Source organism: Adiantum capillus-veneris, chromosome 28 (assembly GCF_014529385.1).
Source record: "Adiantum capillus-veneris isolate H3 chromosome 28, ASM1452938v2, whole genome shotgun sequence".
In the NCBI taxonomy this organism is placed as follows: Eukaryota; Viridiplantae; Streptophyta; class Polypodiopsida; order Polypodiales; family Pteridaceae; genus Adiantum; species Adiantum capillus-veneris.
In genome coordinates this window covers 63,311,623-63,321,014 of record NC_140958.1, presented here as the reverse complement: position 1 = coordinate 63,321,014, position 9,392 = coordinate 63,311,623, and positions in this window count along the sequence as shown.

Sequence of the window (9,392 nt, the reverse complement as noted above, 5' to 3'; positions counted from 1 at the left end):
TCCCTAGCCCAGATGCCCACAAGGTGCACTCAAATCCTATTGGATGGCCATGGAGGTGGACCTATGAGAATTAGGCTAGAGTAAATCTAGTTTAATTCATTAAAAAACACGTAATGCTTGCTTAATTCCTATTGGCCAGGAGACAAAGGTGTCCAATGAGAGTTTAGTTGCATTAATTAATTACATAACGCTCTCACAATAGGGGAAAGGGGGACACATATCACAAGACTATCACTTATGCTTCTTAAATCCTATTGGCTAAGCCTGGAGGGGCCTAATGGGAAGCTAGCAAGAGGAAATAGCATGATGGGTCGACCAAGAGAGAGAGGGAGCTGAATTTCTCAAGGCATTATTCCACACACACTCACACTAGCTCGTGTGTGAAGCAAGAAGACTCTCTCTCTCTCCTTCTCAAGCTTTAATGGAAAGCTTATCACCTACTCCAAGCTTGTGAGAAGGGAGGCCTACACCAACAACTCTTGCCTTTGTGATGAAAATCCAACCAAGAGCCAAGCTTCAATGCATGCTCGTCTCCTCTACCATGCTAATTACTAAGCTATGCTATGCTAATATGAGTGATTATGTGAGGAGATGTGCATCTTTCTCGTAAGACTACTCCTTCTTCCTCTCAATCTACTCTCATACCCCGCTAGCTCTCACCATCTTCGAAGGTGTGTGAGGTCTTGGGTCTGAGACCGTGAGGGAATTGATGTTGTGTTTTATAAGTGTTTGCTTAGTGCGTGAAGCTTACATCTTCATTGCACTAGCTAGTTACTGAAGGAACACAAAGAATTGTATTGTAAAATGTCTCCCTTGATGGGGGAAACCTATAATCCAAAGCCTTTTGGAGGGGGGACCGGCTCCATGTAAATCTGGTCCTCAACTATTGTCAATAGCTTAATTTCTCTCCCTTTTGAAGTATTGTTCATGCCTATCTAACTAGGTGTTCTGCTTTTTGTTGCTCTCTCCACCCAAGCACTCTTGTTATGCTCATTAGGAATCTATTCTAATGAAATGCTCACTATGTTCATGCTATTTTCCACTACACACAAGTTACTAGGCCATTAAATGTTACATTGGTATCAGAGCACAAGGTTTCTCTTTTCTTGCTCAAGAACGGAGGTCCTCAAGCTAGCTATAAATGGTTGTTATTATTCATTGCAATTGAGTAAGTACAATAGGGAGTTTTAAGCCTTGTAGTGCACCTGCCTTCGTGCAGATAACAACGCATCACTGTCGAGAGCTATGGTCTTAATAGTGGAGTCCTACAGGGCTTGCCTACGGCTTAACCACTATTGAGCTATTAGAAGCTTGACAAGAGCCGGTGCTGTTTTGGTGTTGAAAGACCCTCTCTTCTATTCCTTGCAATTAATGGTATATGAGCCACGGGTACAGTAGCTTGAGTGCTTTTCTAAAGGGGTAAAGAGGAGTAGCAACTAGGGCTTGAAGTGAGTACACCTAAAAATTGTTAGAATGACTGACAATAGTAAAGAGAGTGAAATTAATGTTGATAGCTTTGATTTTGCTAATGAGCAGGCTACTAATGATGCCCCTATGCTTGTTAACTACATTGTTTCTAGGCTTCAACAAGGCATGCGCAATCCATCCCTCCAAAGTGAAGTGCAACGGCAGCTTCGTGCTCATGGGATTCTCCAAACTCCCCACCATGACGAGAGTGTACCTAGGAAGCCTCCTTGTGAGACTTCCAAAAGAGGCCTCTCTCCGATTCGGGAAGAAGAAGAGGATCCATACGAAGGGCTCAAAAAGTTTCTTCTTGATGACGCACCTCCTTCTCAAATGAGAACTCAAGAGCCCCCACCGAAGGAACGAGAAAGAAGTGAGTATCCTGCCACCTTGGTGGAGATGACTCCACGAAGGCGGCGGGCTAAACGCTCTCCCTCGCCTCCTACACGGAGAAGACCATCGCACACTTCTCCACACCATAATTCAAAGAGGGATGACAAAAAGCAAGAGAAGAAAAAGGCAAGAAAGAGGTCACCCTCTTCTCCATCTTCTTCATCCTCTTCCTCTTATGAAGAAAGTGATGGTGCGGACAAAGAGAACCAAGGCAAGAAAAATGCGAGAAAGAGATCACCCTCTTCTCCATCTTCCTCAAATTCTTCATCTTTTGAAGAAAGAGATGGTGCAACTTTTGAACCATCAAAAAGAAGAGGCCATAGGAAATCCTATGCTGCGTGGAAGAGGTCATCCAAGCTCAAGAAGTTCAAAGAGGGAGGAAAGAGCATCTCTTTCCTTACCTACGATGGCACCTTTGGTGCTACGGACAAAGTCTTGGCCTTTATCCAACAATTCGATGAGGCGTTTGGAGATGAGGGTTTCACAGAGTCCTCTAAGCTATGCCATGAAGCCATGCACTTTCAAAAGTCCGCCAGGCAATGGTGGTCTAGCCTACGGGAAAACGCTGAAGCTCCACGAACATAAAAAACTTTAAGAGCTTCCATTATGAAGCAGTTTTTGGCCACCGATGCCAAAGATAAAGTACTCACCGAATGGCGAAGCTTCAAGCTTTCTCCCTACAAATCCATTCACAAATATGTAGCCAAGTTTTGGGATTTACATCTCAAAGCCAGTGTCTTCAAAAAGATGGATTTTGGAGAGCAAAAACAACAATTTTGTGCGGACTTAACTGAAGAAATGGCGGAGTATGTCAACTTCCAAAGGCCACACACCATATCTGCAGTTATACACGATACTATGGTGGCTTCTTGAATCAATTTCCAAACAGGGGCTAAGAGAAATTCTAAGCCCACGAAAAACAAGGGTTCCAATGAACCTAATGTTACCATATACATGTGGTAGTGATGTGTGTGAACACACTAGGACTACTGGGGTATTTTTTCCCTCTTTAGGAGGTTTTTTCCCCCGAGCATTGTATATACGCCCATCACTCTAGGGCTATCTATCTTTCCATTGCACACTAAGTAACACACTCTCTATTGTGTGCCTTGAGCTTCCTTCGTCTTCTCCAAGCTATGTGTGTTTCTCTGCAACCCTAATTCCAACAATTGTTATCAGAGCAGGTTACGTCCTCCCGGGCTTAGTCGCCAGCTGCTCCAGCACACGTCTGCTCACTTTCTCCGATTTCAGTGAGCTTTGGAAAGCGTTCGCAGGTCGACAAAAATTTCAATTGAGCTCGTAGAGCACAATTTGCTCAGATTTTTTATTCGGGCTCATTTCGGCCTCCGTTTCCACTACAGGCGGTTCTACACAGGCAATTTCGTCATTTTGTGCAAAATTTCTGTCAGTGCTAATTTCTGCATAACAGGTGCCTTACAGTCTTCTACGGTTTGTGCTATATAGCAGTTGTTGTTCCCGCTCCGTTTCTCATATTTTCGGGCATTTTTCACATCAGGAGCAACATTTACCATGGCTGACAACAACACATATGTGTTCAAGATGTCTGTTGTTCAGGACAGGTTGGATGGGGACGATTACCCTATGTGGGCTTATATGATGCAACATGTTCTTGTGTCAAAGGGCGTCTAGAATATTGTGTAGGGCATTGATGTACGTCCTGGTTCTGAGGATGTAGGCGATGTTGAGGATGTTGCAGGTCTTGCTGCAAGGATTGTTGCTATTAGAGTTGTTTTGCCTACGGCGGCAGAACAAGCTCGTTGGGATGTAAAGGATGCGCAGGCTCATGCATTGATTGTGTTGTTTGTGAAGCGCACTATTGTTTCCCACATCCGTTCATCAAAATTTGCAAAACAGGCTTGGGATATTTTAGCAGGTCTTTATGCAAGCCGTAATTAGGCTAAAATTGCTTTGATGCGTGATCAAGCTCTTTGTAATTGCGGGAACGTGTGTCACATTCTTCAGCGTGAAAGAAGAGCCATTCTGAAACTTCAATTGAACATCTCCAACACCTAAGATCTCACATGTCTGCCCATTGCCTAGCCGAACATGATCTTTAATGGTCACATAAGAAGTAAACCACTCCTTGTTTGGAGACACATGAAGTGATGCCCCTGAGTCTATAATCCAGTCACTCAGTGCATTTCCATCAGATGCTGTAAGAAGAGCTGAGTCCATTGTATTCTTCAAGAAGTAGATGTCTCCTGACACTAGACTGTCATCCTCTGCAACAGTGTTTGTCACATTTATTTCTTGAATCTTCACTGAGGACTTGTTCTTCTCACCATGGTGTTCAGCTTTCTCTTTGCCTTTTTCTGCTTTCCATTCTCTGCAATCTCTTTTCATGTGACCCTTCTTGCCACAATGGTAGCATTCTATGTCACTCTTGCCTTTAGCACTGTGGGACTTGCTACGAGACTGATTCCTCTTTCCACCTTTGTACTTTTCTTTGGTCCTTCCCCTGACAACTAAGGCTGTTCCTTTGCCTTTGTCCATTGTCTTTCTATTGGTTTCTTCAGTAAGCAGACTTCCTTCTACACCTGCTATGTTCAAACCATCTGGAGGTGCAGAATTACTCAAAGCTGTGCGAAAAGTGTCCCAACTTTTCGGCAATGTGATCAACAGGAACATAGCTCTAACAAGTTCATCAAACTTGACACCTTGAGCTGACAACTGACTGTAGATTGTGTTGAATTCATTCAGATGATTGGACATAGGTGTCCCTTCTTTCATCTTCAAGTCAACAAGCTTCTTAAGCAAGTATACCTGTGAAGCTGCACTCTGCTTCTGATAAAGATCACTCAGCTTTAACCATGCTTGATAAGCCGACATCTCCTCTACTACATTGAAGTAAACGCTTTCTGCCAAAGTCAGCATAATGGTAGAAAGTGCCAATTCATCCATTTCGCTCCATTCATCTTCGTCCATATCTTGTGGTTTTATCCCCTTGAGCTTCATAGGTTTTATCTGCTTCTTTTGTACCAACACGTGCCAAATCTGCTGCTTCCACAATGGGAAATTGGTTCCATCCAGCTTCTTGATATTGTAAAGAGCAGTGTCCTGTGATCCAGCCATAGCTACGCTTCACAGTAGTTTACTTTCTTGGGAAAAATTCGGCAGAGTTTCCCCTGTAAACTGACCTCTGAACCAATATCAACCTGATGAACTAGTGGATGTCGCCTACAGACTGTGTGTAGATGCGCCCGTGTCGTCTGTGACACGCCTCCAAGAACTATGAGCCGTCCTTCGATGTGTAGACAACCACAAATCAACACTCTGGGAGTGTCGATATCCTCAGCACCTGTAGTCGTAGGCCGAAAACCCCAAATTTGCAGAGTCGGATCTGCACCCGTCGAGACCACTTAGTCGAAAATGGCCTGCGCAGACCTTTGTCGAAGCCGAACGGTGGCCGAGATGACCTCAGAATGAAATTCTGACAACGAGATTTGGGGTCGTGTCTTCCCCTGTCGAATTTCACTCCAATCTGAGCTGGTGACTCTAGCCTCCTGCAGTGCTGCCCCGAGCCTCGATCTGAGCTCTGATACCAGTTGAAGGAGTACGAGCGGAAGTGCGACGCGAGAGAGAGTGCGAGAAGAAGAGCACGACGATATGGTGAACTCGCTCTATTGTAATGTGTAGAGCATAGCGAGTTCTTATTAGGTTTTTACAAAAGAATATGTGTACATACCTGGCGGCCCGCCCACTTACCTGGGCGACCACATTGGGCTTTATACCCCAACAGAATGGATCCTCCAGATTTCACGGTTGTTTTCTTCAACTTGTCCTGGGCTAGCTTCTTTGCTTTCTCTTCAATTTCAACCCGTTGTTTTTGTTTTCTCATCTCATATCTTTTGCTTCTGCTCCTTTTGATTCTTTCAGAAGAAACTTTTGTGTTCTCCAAATCATTAGAGGAGTTGTGTTTCTTTTTCTTTGCCTGGGCTCTAGTGATTACCTTGATTGGAACAATTGGTTCACTCTTTGATGAGCTACTAGGCATGTTCAAGTCCATGATTGACCTTGGTCGAATGTTTTGGAACCATGTCAATGCCTTTCCTTCTAATGTCATTCCAAACCCCTCGAATTGAGTATGGAAATCGAATATGCGCTGCTCTTAGCACTTGCTTAAAGCTTGCTAAGTGGTCGTAAGGATCCCCTGATCCACTATATTTTCTGACCCATTTTTGAAAATCAACTAGTCTGACGCGTCTGTTTGGTTCAACTCCAGGTCTTCTGGGAGTTGGTCATGTTCTGAGTCCTTCAAACCAGTCTGTTGGAAATAGTGACTCGTGTAGCCCTGGACTGTCCTTAGTGTCACCCGGTTTTCTACGTGATGAGGTGGTTTCTGGTTTCTTCACATTACTCTCAAATGATCTCTCATGGTGTTCATCCCTTGGAATTATTTCTAGTCCTTGCCCCAATATCCAATCTCGGATGGAATACCCTTGGTATTTGTTTTGTTCTACCTCTTCAGGAGTTATCATAACAATGTTGTTGTTATAACAATCCTTAAACAGGTAGGTCGGTAGGTCTATTGATCCCTTATCTTTGATCTTGAAGATATAGATAATCTTCATGGCCGTTAATTGTCCTAGTTTGGCATGAGAAGTCCACAGTAGATCTTTTCCGTTTCTATCTTCCCAACAATAGACTCTAATCCTAGGATTATCCGTACTAAGCCGTTTCAAAGGTTTCAAGTCTGGTCCTTCTTTTGCTGACATATCTGGAATTATGGTGTTTACTTCTAACCCCCATTTGTCTATCACGTCAGGGTTTTTGACTTGTAAATACTGAGTTCCATTTCGATCCATGTACACTTTTCCTTGTTTGTTTGCCCTAACCTCTTCTTCGAACTCAATACCATGGTCATCAATGCGAATAGCATACTCCTCGTTAGGGTCCAAGTAAACATGGGCTCCATGACGATTAGTCTTGTAAAAGATAGTATATGCTTATAGCGCATTGTCGTTTCGATTTCCGAGTGAGTCGAGTAAGAAGACATTTCGGATGTTGAATCTGAAAAAGTGTCTGAGACTTCTTCAAGAATTGTGTGCAAGGAATTGCCTTGATTCAGGCTTTCTTCGGTAGATACTCTACTGGAGGTTTCTCCGAGTATGTCCTGATTTCCTAGTATACGACGAGATCTAAGCTTCATATAGACTTATGAAGCCCTGGATAGAGTACTCACTTTTGGATTGACTTGTAGTCAATTTACACTTGATTGAATTGCAACTTTCTGTCAAGCCACTGATTCCTCGTTTGCAACCTGATTCCTGTACAAATTGGATCAAGTTAGCTATTCTTCTATAAAGACAATAGAATTTTTGCTATTCTCGTGATTGTTCTCTGGGTATCACTTCAATTCGAGCTATGAGAGTCAAAATTTGACTTTAGCAAAAATCAAAGGTTTGATCTGCAACCTAAAAACTAAGTGTACATGTATCAATTTTGATCTGATTGAACCCAAAATTGCCATGTGGCTTTATATTATGTTGGTCTATCATTGTATAAGTTCAAAAGTCAAAATTGATGTCTCTGGATAGCAGAAGTAAATAATCGTGATTATTTACTTTTGTCAAATTTTTGCACTTTTTTTATAGTTTTGGCAAGTATACAACTTGTTAGAGTCCCTGGACAGGTTTCAACAAGTTTGGATAAAATTTGATCAAGTTTATTAATTGTTTGGTGTCCGTAGACTCTGATTTTGTAAATCTGGCTTAAGTCTCCCTTTTGCAATCCAAATTTCACCACAAATTGATTTGTGAGGTCTACTTGATGTGCTTGACCTTGTGGTATACTCAAGTTTGCAAAATCATCAAGTTTTGAAGCAAATATAAATAATCGTTATTATTTACTCCAGCTAGATTTTTGCAAGTTTTTACCCCAACTTTGATACAGATCTATTAAGCACCTTAAGTTAAGGTCACTAGCCAATTTTCATCAAGTTTGGATAAATTTTGGTCAAATGGTTATCAATTATCTGTCCGCAGACTAACTTTGTAAATTTAGTCATAATTTTCACTCTAGTGGTCCAACTCTTACCAAATTTGGTTTGTGGCAACATGGTGAAACTAGTGGTATGCAGACTTGGTCCAAAAAGTCAAAAAATAGGGCAAATATAAATAATCACGATTATTTACTTTTGATAAATTTTTGGTCAACTGAGCATATACACATGTTTATTACATCAACATAAGCCTATGAATCAAATTTCAACAAGTTTGGATAAATTTTTCCCCAATTTATACTCAAGATTCAAAAAGTCAGTACAAACTTTAGTTTTTACCCAGTTTTTTGCCAGTTTAGTGATCCAAATCTCTTGGGCCTTTACAAAAGTTGTTTGTACACATGCAATGAGTCAATGGTATGAACCTTGGTCAGTTTAGAGCAGAAAACTAATAATCGTGATTATTAACTTTAGGCTTAAAATGAGCACTTTTTTTGCAATTTTCTCAAAAACAATCTTTATATGAGCTATTTTAAGCTTATGAATCAAGTCAAAACTTAATTTGGCCTAAAATGTCAAGAAAAAGTAAATAATCTGAGTTTTGGCCAACTCTTGAAATTTTTTACCTCGAAGTGTCTTTGAGCTTACCCACTGGTTCAAACAACTCTTAGGCTTACTCTCCAGTTGAATTGAGTGGATTCGAGTCTTTTCGAGCTATTTCTAGCCGTAGACCTGAAATTCTGTAACTTCCAATAACAAATCACACTTGATTCTTTCAGAGAGAGCAATGTTCTGAAATCCACCTCATATCCTACTTACCCTACTCCTAGATTCTCATGCAATGGGGTTGTGGAAAGTGTCCACAAACACTCGTTTTCTTGTGTTTTTTAATGTTTTTTAGAGCCTTGATCGTAAGACTTGTCGCGTCTACCAATCATTCTCCAATTCCTAATCTAAATCTACAATCCTACAGTCCTAAAGGTATTCAACAAGTACGATTACTTCCAAGCTACCTCTCCACAGCAAAAGACGACAATCTTAAGCTATGCAGTTTCTAAAAGAAAGTTTTGAACTCTAGGCGAACCTAGAGGAAGTTAAAGGACAAATACACAAGACGCTCGTGTTTTTCCCTAGTTTAGGTCTCTTCGATCCCCGGCAACGGCGCCAAATGTGGGACGCGTGTCTAACCTCACCATCCTATCTTATTGCAGTATTAGCGAGAACCACAATTAATTTGTCAAACCATGGGACGAAGCTGACTCGACTAGTGCATAGAGGCTACAAGAGGTTGTCATATCTCTTGGAAAACAACTAACAACTCGCATCTAACTCAAGCTACACTCAAGTGACTGAAATCACCAAAAGCCAATCGCTCATCGACAAGCAAATGACATCCGTTACAACATCAAATGACATCCAAACGTAACGAAACTTCTAGGACAAGTTTATAAGACCTAAGCACACATGCCTATGGTCACAAACCCCACTTTAGGTCAAGTTCCAAAATTGCGATTATTAACAGGAATGGATTTTTGACCTACTCGTTTTCGACCCAAAATGCATCTAAATGCTT